We start from the raw sequence: 13,720 nt of genomic DNA, 5'->3' as shown, positions 1-13,720 counted from the left end.
TGGCAGGCAAGACCTCAGGTAAGCTGCTAGCTCAAGTCCCAAGAGGTCAGACAAATAGGCTGTGAGGATCGGTGAATCCCAAGATTGGCAGGCAAGGCTGCAGGTAAGCTGCTAACTTAAGACCCAGGAGATCAGATGAACAGGAGCCAGCTGTAGGATCCAGAGCAGGCAAAAACCAGAACATCCACTTATATTTGGATATAGGCCACACACCCAAGGAAACTCCCTTTCAACTGATTGAATACTCACAGCAGATCCCATCATGGGGTGATCACATATCAGATTTCAAAAGGGAAGCCATCACAACATTATATGACTGTCAAAACACTAAGAATCATGGTCCAGCCAAGATGATCTTAACCATCACACAAGCCATCACTAATTTAGGCCTGAACAGTAACCACTGTCTCTTTTAATTTATATTTTTTTAATTGAATATATGGTTGAAAATCATGTTTTTAGGCTTCTTTATGAGTTGAAATCAACTCGATGGCACTGGGTTGGGTATATGGTGATTTTGGGACTGCATATAAATCCCCTTAAAAGTTCTTCTTATTTTTTTTTCCCCAGAAGTTCCCTCCCACTGGGTGTGTTCTGATTCTGAGTATTGTCTCTTTGGTTGCTGGAGCCCCTTAGGAATAAAAGAATATGCCCTATCTATAGTTTGATATATATATAGAGAGAGAGGGAGACAGAGAGAAAGAGAGATTGGTAGATATTCCCTAGTTCATACTTAATAGTGAAGCATTAGAAGTTGTTCCATGAAAGTAAGTGGAAATTCTAGCCATTGTAATAAGGCAGTAAAAATAAAAAATAAAAAAGAAGCATGGAAAAAACTCATTAATTACAGGTACTATGGCTGTCTATTTGAAAAACTCAAAGAGAATCCACTGGAAACCTAAAAGAATAAGTAACAAAATTTGGTGAGATAATCTATAAAGTAATTATAAAAAGTCAATTATTTCTTTATATACAAGCAATAACTAGGCAGAAAATATAATTCAAAAAAAGATCCTATTAAGAGCAAAAACTGTGAAAACACTTAGGAATTAATATAATAGAAACATGTAAGACCTTCATTAAATATATGTCTTTATCCAGGAATATAGGAAAAATTTTAACTAAATGGAAAAACTATAATCTTGAATGTGAAATTTCAATGTAAATGTGTCAATACACCAAAAAATAATTTATATATTAAAAGGAGTCCTAGTGGCACAGTGGTTAAGAGCTACAGTGAGCTATGGCTGCTAGCCAAAAGGTCAGCCATTCGAATCTACCAATTGCTCCTTGGAAAACCTATGGGGCAGTTCTACAAAAGAAGTCCCAATTAAAATTCAAACAGTACTTTTTTTTAACCTGGCAAAATAATTTGAAAGTTTACATGGAAGAAAATTTGAATATGATACCCCCAAAATTGGGGAGAAGACTGGGTAAAAAAAAAAATTTTACATTTCCATTCAGCCATCCATCCAATAAAATAAATGCTTACTGATGGTCTATTGTACACTCGACTGTCTTCTAAGTACACTCTGCTAGATGCTAGAACATGCAGTGTCATCATGTAGGACAGACAATAGAACCAGCAATTATGACACAGGAAGAGTGGGATGCTATGAGAGTGCAGGGCAGAAACATCTAGCCTGGTCAGGCAGAGTTATGCAGATAGATTTTAGAGAAAAAATTCTTTTAAGAAGTGGCATTGAAGCTGACAACTGATACTAAAAAATCATTAGCCAGGTGAAGAAAGTTAGAGGAAGAAGGGAAAAAGAATGTTTCAGGCAAAGAAAACGTGTGCAAAGGTCTAGAAAAAAGAATGTTTTGGGTATCCGAGAAAACTAAAGTAATTTTTACCTACTGATGAGTCAATAGATTTTGTAGTACTGAATTAGCCTACTTCTTTCTATATTATTCTTTTAATATCCTGTCGGGTGTTGCTGCACTTACCCTTGTGCCTCTAGAGCCACAACTGGGTTCTAAACAGAAAGACTACTGGGTTCTAAATGCTGCTAATTCACAGAGACAGGAGGGGTTCTATGTGAAGGATCCTCTTTCTCACAGTCTGCCAGGGTTCAGTGCCAACCATTTCCCTCCAAACTGGGTGATATTCCTGAGATTCTGCAGGATCCCCTATTATTTCCTGTGAACACCTTGTGGCTTTCCCAGGAATGGAATTGCAACTTGGCCTTCCATGTCTTCTCCTATCTTGTCCTATCTTTACATTGCTCCCTATTTTTACATTCTGTCTTAGTCACCTAGTGCTGCTGTTATAGAAATATCACAAGTGGTGGCTTTAACAAAGAGAAGTTTATTCTTTCACAGTCTAATAAGCTAGAAGTCTGATTTCAGGGCTCTGGCTTGAGCTTTCCGTCATCAGTCTTCCCTTGGTCTGGGAGCATCTCACGCAGGAACCTCAGGTCCAAAGGACATGCTTTGTTCCCAGCGCTGCTTTCTTGATGATATAAGGTTCCCCGGTCTTTCTGCTCGAGTCTTTCTTTTATATCTCAGAGAGACTGGCTTAAGACACTACTTAATCTTTTAGACCTCATCAATATAACTGACACTAATCCATCTTATTACATCATAGTGATAAGATTTACAACACATACAGAAATCACATCAGAAGATAAAATGGTAGACAATCATACTTAGCCAAGTTGACAGATATTTTGAGGGGACGCAGTTCAATCCATGACACGTTCCTTGGTGGTTAAGACCTCAGCTGCTAACCAAAAGGTTGGCAGTTTGAATTCACCAGCTGCTCCTTGGAAACTCTATGGGGAAGTTTTACTCTGACCTATAGGGTCTCTGTGAGTTGGAAAGGTTTGATCATTTCAGTCAAGAATGAAAAAGGAAGGGTATTTAGGATACTTTCCTAGAAGTCTCCATAAGTCTCAGAAATTCTTTTCATTGTAAACTGTCTTAGCTAACTAGCGCCACTATAACAGAAATACCACAAGTGGATGGCTTTAACAAAGAGAAATTAATTCTCTCACAATCTAAGCTAGAAGTCCCAATTCAGGGTACCAGCTCCAGGGGAAGGCTCTTTCTCTCTCTCTGTCGGCTCTAGGGGAAGGTCCTTGTCATCAGTCTTCCACTGGTCTAGGAGCTTCTAAGCACAGGGACCCTGGGTTCAAGGGACAAGCTCTGCTCCCAGCCCTACTTTTTTGGTGGTATGAGGTCCCTCTATCTCTCTGCTTGCTTCTTTCTTTTAAATCTCAAAGTCAATTTCTTGACTTAAGACACAACCTAATCTTGTAGATTGTGTCCTGCCTCATTAACACTCTACTGCCTCAAATGCTGCCTCATTAACATTACTGAGGCAGGATTTACAACACATCAGATGACAAAATGGTGGACAATCACACAATACTGGGAATCACAGCCTAGCCAAGTTGACAGAAATTTTGGGGGGAACACAATTCAATCCATGACATGATCTACAGTTTCTCAGTATCTGCTCACTCCAATTCTTGCACATTTTAGTAAGATTCATTTCTGCCTACAGAGACCAGAATGTAGCTTTATTTACAATTACAGAGAAGGTAAAGAACTGGATTAATAAAAAGTACAAAATTATTTAGCAGTGATTTATTTTGCTGAGTTTAAGAAACTTTTTTTTTAATTGAAACTGCTGCAGATTCAAGATTAGAAAACCAAGAATTTGATGTTAGAGGAGAAATTTCTATATCTTCAGAATTGAGAAATTCTTCATGTGAAGGACCTTAATGAAAGCCTAAGGTTCTGATGAAATTGTTCTTTCTGCCATGCTTCTTTAGTGTGTCACAAACTCTGTGCCTCTTCCTTATCACCTTTTCACCTGCTTTGCATTTCTCCACCTTCAGCATTTTGGGTGTTGACCCTGCTTCCATGGGGGTTGATTGTGGATCCAAGGAAAATGAAATCCTTGACAACTTCAATATTTTTTCCGTTTATCATAATGTTGCTTATTGGTCCACTTGTGAGGATTTTTGTTTTCTTTATGTTTTTTTTATGTTGAGGTGTAATCAATACTGATGGCTTTGATCTTTATCAGCAAGTGTTTCGAGTCCTCTTCACTTTCAGGTTGATAATGAGTCTTCCTTCAATCCTGATGCAATGTTTTTCTTCACATCGTTCAGATTCTCAGATTATTTGCTCGGCATACAGATTGAACAATTATGGTGAAAGGACACAACCCTGATGCACATCTTTTCTGATTTTAAATCACACAATATCCCTTGTTCTGTTTGAATCTCTTGGTCTATGTTCAGATTCCTCATGAACATAGACAAATTAAGTGTTCTGGAATTCCATTCTTTGCAATGTTACCCATAATTTGTTATGATCCACACAGTCAAATGTCTTTGCATAGTCAATAAAACACAGGTAAACATCTTTCTGGTATTCTCTGCTTTCAGACAACATCCGTCTGACATCACCAATGATATCTCTCCTTCCACGTCCTCTTATGAATCTGGCTTGATCTTCTGGAAGTTCCCTGTCGATGTACTGCTGCAACTGTTTTTGAATTATCTTCAGCAATATTTTTCTTGTGTGTGATATTCATGATATTGTTTGATAATTTCTGCATTCTATTGGATCACCTTTCTTTGGAAGTGGCACTAGCACGTATCCCTTCTAGCTGGTTGGCCAGGTAGCTGTTTTCCAAATTTCTTGGCAGAGATGAGTAAGCACCTCCTGAGCTGCATCCATTTGTTGAAACATCTCAATTGGTATTCCGTCAGTCCCTGGAGTCTTTTTTTTTTTTGACAATGCAGTCAGTGCAGGTTGGATTTCTTCCTTCAATACCATCTGTTTTTGATCACCTGCTACCTTCTGAAATAGTTGAATAGTGACCAATTCTTTTTGGTACAGTGACAATTTTCTAAATGTTTACATTCACCATGTAGTATCTGCAATACTTAACTTTGCTTTAATCCAACATCTCTCTGCCAGTTGGCTCACATCCTATGACATGCTCCTCCTCGCTGCATCTAATATTAGACTGCATTTTGTGGCCTGTTTAAATCTCTCCACTCTCCATCTAGAAATTGACAATGAAGATTACCCAACTCGACTGCTTAAATTTAATTCAACAGCTTTTAACTCCCCAAAAATATTTAAGAGAAACTCCTTTGGCAATCCCTGCTTTAGTTCTATTTGTTGATGGCTCCTCTTTGAAACTTGATCCTAGTAGCTCTCACTATCGGGCTGGACATGCCATCACAACCTCTAGTGAGGTTCTTGAAAGTCAAGCCCTTCCTGAGGCTACTTTGGTCCAACAAGTTGAATTAATTGCTCTCACTAGAGCCTGCAAACTTGCTAAAGGAAGGTCCATGACTGTTTACACAGATTCTAAATATGCCTTCAGAGTGACTCATGACTTTAGATGCTATGGTAACAGGGGATTTCTAACCTCTTCTGAAACTGCCACTAAAAATGGAACTTTAGTAGCAAAACTTTTAAACATTTTACCATTCCCCTCTGAGACAGCTGTGATAAAAATTGAGACTCATAAACTTAAAAGAGTTCCTCAGACTGCAAAGATAAAAGGGACCAACCTTGTAGATGAAGCAGCAAAACAATCCACCTCTCAAGTTACCTTAGCCCTAAAGAAAACAGAAAAAAGGAGATTATCCTGACTTGTTCATAAATAATCATAATCTTAATGAATTAACTTTATAAATAGTAATAAAAAAAATCAGTAATTAGCTAAGACTGAGAAAAATTGAAAAATGGAAGAAAGCAGATTGTTCTCAGGGTTCCATAACCAAACTATGGCTCAGGACTGATCAGAAGCTTGTCTTACCTAAATCATTTCATGTCCCTATGTTGAAAGCTCTCCATGAAAGATCCCGGTTAGAACAAGATAAAATGATTGAAATTTTAAAGGAATACTGGTGGGTACAATTTTTTTAGTCCACCAAGCATGTTGCTGCTCATTGCTCTATTTGTTCTCACTATGACCGAGGCAAACCTTTTAAAGTTTCACCTAGAAAACACCCATTACCATCAAGGCCTATGCTTGACTGGCAGTTAGATTTTATCCAGCTCCCACCTTCAAGTGATTACAAATATGTATTAGTGAGGATTTGTAGATTTTCACATTGAGTAAAAGTTTTCCTAGTCTCCATGCCACTGCAACCTTGGTGCTAAGAAATGTCTTGAAAATATAATTCCTACTTGGGGATCACCAACAATTCCTTGCAGTGGCAGATGGAATCATTTTACTGGACAAGTAATTAGAGAAATATGTAAGATTTTTCCTATTTATCAAAGACTTCATTGCCCTTACCATCCACAAACTTCTGGGCTAGTAGAAAGAACTAATGGTATAATAAAAACCCAATTAGCCAAGCTTTCTGAGTCCTTAAGCTTATCCTGAACTAAAGTCCTTCCCTTAGTCCACATCACTTGGGCCACATAAATTAACCCTGCATAAAATTATTACTAGAAGGCCTTCAGTGCTTCTTTATTTCTCAACCTGTACTGATGCTGATTCTAATTTAGTTCAACCTGAAATATTGAAATATTGTCAGGCTTTGATTCATTACTCTAAAGAGCACCTTTCATGAGCCAAAGAAGATTTTAACAGCCAAATTTTAGAAATACCAAAATTACTTACTATTGAAGCAGATGAGTATGTATATTGGAAGAGGCACCAATTAAAACATTCCCTCAGAGCCTCGCTGGAAAGGACTGTATTTGGTCCTCCTCACTAAGCCTTGTGCCACCAAATTACATGAAGTTAAAACATGCATCCACTTATCCAAATTTAAGAAGGCTAATCCCCTGCCTGGACTATTAAACATAGTGAAGGACTTAAACTGAAGTTTAAATGCCCTTGTGACCAGAAGCAGACAATGTCATAGTAGACAGCTCCTACCAAGATGACAGAACAAAATTTCATGAAAGCGGCTGAGATTTTCTTACTTTGTTTCCTGATTACTGGTATTCTTATGGTAGTTGCTTTATTACACACTTGTGGTATTAGCTCTTATTTTAATATCTTCTTTTCTATGCAAGTAACTAAGGAGGAGTTTGCTTTTATCATAGTTATTATTTTTATTTGCCTGGTTGTATTACTTTTTAATTAGTATTCTCATACAATGAAGTCTTTCTTAAGTATTCTCTTACTGTATATCACGACTCTTGCTGATACTTAGCATGATAATGCCTTTTTTAGACTAGCTCAATCAGTAGCTAGTGCTGAAAATCTGACTGTTGGATGTGCCATGAAATCCCAAAATCCTGACATACTAAATTGGACCCTTTAGCTATGCTTGTGTTTAACCATAGCTCTGTACACTGATTTTATCAGAAAGCCTAATATTTCTTTCAAACAGGCTACACTTGTCAGGTTGTGATACCCTCCAGAATTATTAACAGGTTCCTAAGTACTATGTTTAATTTAACTCAACATCCTTGAGTCAATGATGCAAATGACAGCTTGAAAAACTGTACTAAAAATGCAATGGAGCTTTACCCATGTGCTGATTGGTCATTCATAAACCCAAAGAATTCCAAGTATCTTCAAATCCTAATACAAGGACCTTGCAGCAACATCAAAGGAAAACCATCCTTTTTTCATAGCATTTACCACCCTAAATATCGGAGTTGTCTATGAATGTAGAACTCTTTGAATGTAGAACGGCTCGAAAAAATCAACCAAACTATCCCTTCTCCACAAAATGACACTTGAAATAATATGATCTGTGCTCCTTATGGATACATATTTTTATGTGAGGAATCAAAATACCTTACCAATAAAGCCCAAATCCAAATAATAAACCTTATGTTTGGGCATCACCATGCCTAGATGGTTTAAAAATGATAGGTCAATGTACATTTGGTTTTTAGGGTTTCCCTAAGTCTCTACTCTTATAATGAAAGTGTACACTGGACCAATGATCTGAAACTCTTTTCCCAACACACAAAAAATTATGAAAGCCCTATAATGGACAACCACCACTCATCTGTCAGTTTGTGATACTGTGGTGGCTTGGTGTTGCTGTATGCTGGAAGCTGTTACTGGTATTTCAAATACCAGAAGGGTCACCCATGGTGGAAAAGTTTCAGCTGGGATTCAAGATTAAGACAGACTAGTAAGAAGGATCTGGTAATCTGCTTCTAAAAAACTGGACAGTGGAACCTTGTGAATAGCAGCTGAATATTGCCTGATATAGGGCCAGAAGATGAGCCCCTCAAGTTGGAAGGCACTCAAAATACAACTGGGGAAGGGGTGCCTCCTCAAAATAGAGTCAATCTTAATGACGTGGATGGAGTCAAGCTTTCAAGACCTTCATTTGCTGATGTGGCATGACTCAAAATGAGTAGAAATAGCTCCAAACATCTATTAATAATAGGAATGTGGAATGTATGAGGTATGAATTTAGGAAAATTGGAAGTCATTAAAAGTGAAAAGGAATACATAAATATCGATATCCTAGGTGTCAGGAATTGAACTGTGTCCCCCCAAAATATCTGTCCACTTGGCTAGGTCATGATTCCCAGTATTGTATGACTGTCTCCCATTTTGTTATCTGATGTGATTTCCCTATGTGTTGTAAATCCTATCAGTATTATGTAACGGGATGGATTAGTGGTAGTTATATCGATGAGATCTATGAGATTAGATAGTGTCTTAAGCCAGTCTCTTTTGAGATATAAAAGAGAGGAGCAAGCAGAGAGACGTGGGGACCTCATACCACCAAGAAAGCAGCACCGGGAGCAGAGAGCATCCATTGGACCTGAGGTTCCTGAGCTGAGGTGCTCTCCAGACCAAGGGAACACTGATGACAAGGACCTTCCTCCAGAGCTGACAGAGACAGAAAGCCTACTTTGCTATACAAAAGATCAGGTATTTTGAAGAAACAGTAATTCCTTAGAGAACAGTTCTCCTCTTCACCTTGGCCAATGCCCCTCTCTACCAAGTATTCCTATTAATTCAGCCTATTAATACATCCCTTTTTAAAAGATCACAGAAACAGAGGTCAAAGATACGGCATGGAAAAGATGGAACAGATGAGGACCAGCTACCTTTCATGGAGAGTGTCTTGGGTCTTAAAAGCCTATTTTAAATAGGTAGCCATCTAATAAACACAAGGAAAATAAGTCGAGGCAGGAGGAGGGAATCTTACAATAGTTATCATAAAACTTCTATAGAAATTATTGATCAGATGGGGGTTGTCAAGAAGCCCCCCCTAAAACCTAGATGCCTGGCATAAACAGAGGCTTCTGTTTGCCAAAGATGTAGGTCAGATTCCATTTTTTTTTTGTTTACTGCTCATTCTGAGCTGACTGTCAAAAGTCAACTAGCCAGAATACCTCAGGAAGCATGCGGGCTCTCCTCTCCTCCCTTCCTCTCACAGCATGCTCCTAGGAAAGATATTTACTCAGTCTGGCCCCCAAAATAATCCACAGACTAGCAAGAAGTTAACTGGCTCAAACTTTATGATTAACAAAACAATGCTTAAGGTATCTCATAATTGTCTGATGTCTGCTGAAGCATGATTTTGTAAATGTCAACCAATCAGAATTTTTCCTTGTAAGTTTCTGAATTTTCTACACTTAAACTCTGTGAAAAATTCCTTTTGTGGGGGCGCTTTTGTGAATCCTCACAAAGTGCTGCCCGATCCAGGTCAATTTATTCCTTCGATAATAATCTTTGCTTTAATTTTAACAGAAATTAAAGTTAAATTTCCACCCACATAGTTTGCCCTTTGACAAATGTTAAAAAAAAAAAATTCTATGCATATAGTCTATTTATTCCTGTGTATTTGTGTGTCTGTTTATGCATATGTATGTGTGTATGCATGTATCTGTCTTTTCAATGTGACTGCCTAACTTGGTAATAAGAGTTTTATTCACATTACAACACACTGGCCTTTGACTTCAGAGTCTGTGTGTCCTGTAGGACTAGCTATTTTACCAAAACAGAGACAGCTGGTGCCAAAACGTAGACAGCAATTTCTCTAGACCTTTTCAGTCTTTTGCTGGACCACAGCCAATCATCTAGATAAGAACTAAGAGAGATTTCCTCTAGGAAACTGTACTAGCCTTCCTGATGAGGAAAAAGAACACTAGATTTAGAGTCAGAAGCCCTGGATTGGAGAACTGATGCTTCTACTTGCACAATATAAGACACAAGGCATATCAAATCAATTTAAATAAACTCGCAAGACCTTAATTTATTAATCTATAAAATTAAAGTTTTATTAGACTAATCTTAAAAGCCTTTTCAACTCTAAAAACTCTATAGGCACTTCTCTTTCCAGCAATATGGTGGACTAAATAAACTGAAAAAGCCTCCCAGTACACAATACCTAAAAATGCTAAATACAATTAAATATCTTTTAAAGATTATGGCTGAACTGGCAAGGCCAAAAATAACAAGGAAGCACAAATAGAAAGAGCCTTCAAAAAGCCCTCAAGCTGGTGGCTTTGCTGGAGGGCCTGCCAATCTCTGGTACCCCAGAAGCTCACTATAGGCCTGATAAGGCCTCACAAGGCCTATAGTCTGTATAAGATGGCAAATCAACCATGAGAACTTCATGTAGAGAAAAGACTCCCAACACTCATCACTCTGAGAGCACCACTGAGCAAAGAAAGTAAGAAAAATATACCATCAGAAGAAAATGATAAAGATACTTGCCTGCCTCAGCCTTGGTTTTGTGTGGAAGAAAATAAAATATCTCCCATGAGACTTTGTAACCATAAACTTAACCTCATGCAAGTTTGGGATTGTAGTCATTGGGACACAATTTTCTATGGGTCTCTCGCTGTCTTAGTCATCTAGTGCTGCCATAACAGAAATACCACAAGAGGATGACTTTAACAAAGAGAAATTTATTTTCTCACAGTCTCGTAGGTTACAAGTCCAAATTCAGGGCACTGGCTGCAGGTGAAGGCTTTCTCTCTCTGTCGGCTCTGGAGGAAGGTCCTTGCCCTCCATCTTCCTCTGGTCAAGGAGCTTCTCAGGTGCAGGGACCCCATGTCCAAAGGACACACTCTGCTCCTGGTACTGTTTTCTTGGTGGTATGAGGTCCCCAACTCTCTGCTTGCTTCCCTTTCCTTTTATCTCTTGAGAGATAAAAGGCGGTGCAGGCCACATCCCAGGGAAAATCCCTTTATGTTTGATCAGGGATGTGGCCTGAGCAAGGGTATTATATCCCACCCTAATCCTTTTAACCACAGGGAGGGATTATGATTTATAACACTCAGGAAAATCACAAAATGGAGGACAACCACACTTGGCTTAACCAAGTTGACATATATTTCGGGGGGACACAATTCAATCCATGACACTTGCATGTCTGCATATTTTATGAGCAGAAGTACTGACTAACTTTGTTCTGGATTATCTTTCCAAGATTTCTATCTAGTGAGCAGCCTTGGAAGATAGAGATAGTGCCTCTCTCCAGAGCAAAGGGCGAGCATGCTCACTGCTCATTATAAAAGATTGGGATTCCCTAAGCTTCATGTTCCTCTCTTGTCATGCAACCCACTACATATACAGCCATCCATCTGAGCCCATCCACTTGGCTCTTTTGAGACTTGGGGGTCAGGAGTACTGACACAAATATGCTGATGCTCATGCTGCTTGCTGTGCCATGAGTAATAAATCCTTTGCCTCTAACCCAGAAATCTCATGTCTTCTGCTACCACTAATGAAACTGTGGCAGGCTAAATTTTTGCTTGAAAAGAATAAGATGGTTCAAAAATTGAAACCAAATGACATATCACAACAAATGTTCAAAGGATAGAAGCCATATGAACATCTTCGCAGATGCAGAAAAAAATTTCAGCAAAATTCAAATCCATCCATGAACCTTAAAAAAATTTTTTTTAACAGACTAAGAATATCTTTAACCTAATAAAAAAATTCTTAAAAAATACACAATGAACATCACATTTAATAGTAAACCTTTAATAAAATTCTCTTTTACGTCAGGAATAAGGCAAGCATACTTACTATCACCATTTCTACTCACCCACTGTACTGGAGTACTAACCAGTAAAATTAGACAAGGAAAAGATTAAAATAATAATAAAATTGATATTCTTAAACCATAAGGAAGTGTGGTATTGTAGTAAAGATAGATTAACAGAATACAGAACCCATAAACAGAACAGATGTCATTTCGCCTCCCAACTCCTCGAGACATTTGGAATGCTTTTCATTACACTTTCTCCTCCTGACAACAGTCTCTATGTTATGGTGAGATAATTTAGTGGTTTTCTTTTAAGGGTCTTTCTCTTAAACTTATATTACTCAGTTCCAGACAATTTATCCTTATATATTTATATTTCCTTCTTTTTTTTTTTTTTTAGCTAAACATTGTTTTCTCACTTTCTTCCACCTTGAAATTTCCCTTCTGTTTCTTTATTGTTTTATTTGGATGTCTTCTCAATGTTTTTCTTAGATTGGGTATGTGGGTGATATACTCTATGAATTCTTGTCCGTATGCAAACATCTTTTTCCCTGCAGGTGAATTGTACCTTAGGTAGGTATAGAATTCTTGCGTGGAACCCTTTCTCTCAGTGGTCTATGCAAGTTTTTCTACTGTCTACTAAAAGTTATGGGACACACAAAAAACTAGACATGTATAGCAAAAACACTTTCATTATTACAAGACAAATATTTTTAAAAAATGAATTAATCTTGAGTGCATTTACTATGACATTAATGAGACTCAAGATTCAGATCCCTTATATAAAACAAATCCACTGCAGTCAAGTCGATTCTGACTCATAGACCCCTGTATTTAATTTTATATTCATAATTTTATAATCCTTTTCTTAAGAAGGGGCTCTAAAATTATATAAGCTTCAGGTATCACAAAACCTGAACCAAACCTTGGAATTAAGTGCTTGTCTGAAGAAATTTTAAAAAGAACAACAAATACACCAAAAGAAACTAGGGAGAGGAAAGTAACAAAGATAAAATCTGAAAATAATGAAGCAAGAAAAAATAGCAAAGGGAGTTTTTTTAATTTCCAAAAAGTTGGTTCTTTGAAAAAGCCAATAAAGTAGATAAACCTCTCACAATTCTGATCAAGGAAAAAAGAGAGAGAGCAACAACACAAAGTAAGAATTAGAAAGGGCACATAATCACAGATACGAACAATAATAAAAGAATTATGAGAGAATAGCACATGCAGCTCTATAACAACCAACAGAAGTGACAATCTAGAGGAACCCAAAACTCCCCAAATTGATCCAAGATATAGATAACTTCAATAAATCAGTTTATTTAAAAGATATTAGAAAGGTGTTTCAAGGTTTACTATTAAAAAGGTTTTGTGACCTTTTAGCTAATCTTTAAAGATTAGATAATTCCAATATTTTTACATTATTTACATAGAAAAAGATGGAAAGTTCTCAATTTTTCTGAAGCCAGAATATGCTTAATATAAAAAGTAAAAAAGAATAAAACCATAGATCAATACTACTTATGAATATGTATGCAATATATATATATATAAGCAAATATAATTCTATCAAATTTCAAAAGAATAGTACACTCTGATCAAATAGAGTTTATTTCAGGAATATATATAGCATGCAGTAAGTAACAAGGTATCTATTAGAATAATCCACTAGAATAGTATTGGCCAACTTTATTTTAAACAGCCAGACAGTAAATATTTTAGGTTTTCAAGCCATACGGTCTTGGTTGCAAATACTCAACTGCCACTGTAGTGCAAGAGCATCCATATACAATAGTAAATGAATG

At 37.3% G+C, this 13,720-nt stretch overlaps 1 long non-coding RNA gene across 1 annotated transcript in view; it reads right to left on the bottom strand.

The window, feature by feature from the left end:
- The window catches only part of LOC126065746 (uncharacterized), a 152,045-nt gene that overhangs the window by 67,338 nt on the left and 70,987 nt on the right, over positions 1-13,720 (bottom strand). The window contains exon 2 of the long non-coding RNA XR_007514921.1: positions 5,544-5,591. This is a non-coding gene — a long non-coding RNA (uncharacterized LOC126065746). The remainder of the gene's footprint in view (positions 1-5,543; positions 5,592-13,720) is intronic.

This window comes from Elephas maximus, chromosome 22 (genome assembly GCF_024166365.1).
Source record: "Elephas maximus indicus isolate mEleMax1 chromosome 22, mEleMax1 primary haplotype, whole genome shotgun sequence".
Lineage (NCBI taxonomy): Eukaryota > Metazoa > Chordata > Mammalia > Proboscidea > Elephantidae > Elephas > Elephas maximus.
Note: the sequence above shows the minus strand (reverse complement) of the source record. Positions and strands in the feature narration are given on the sequence as shown.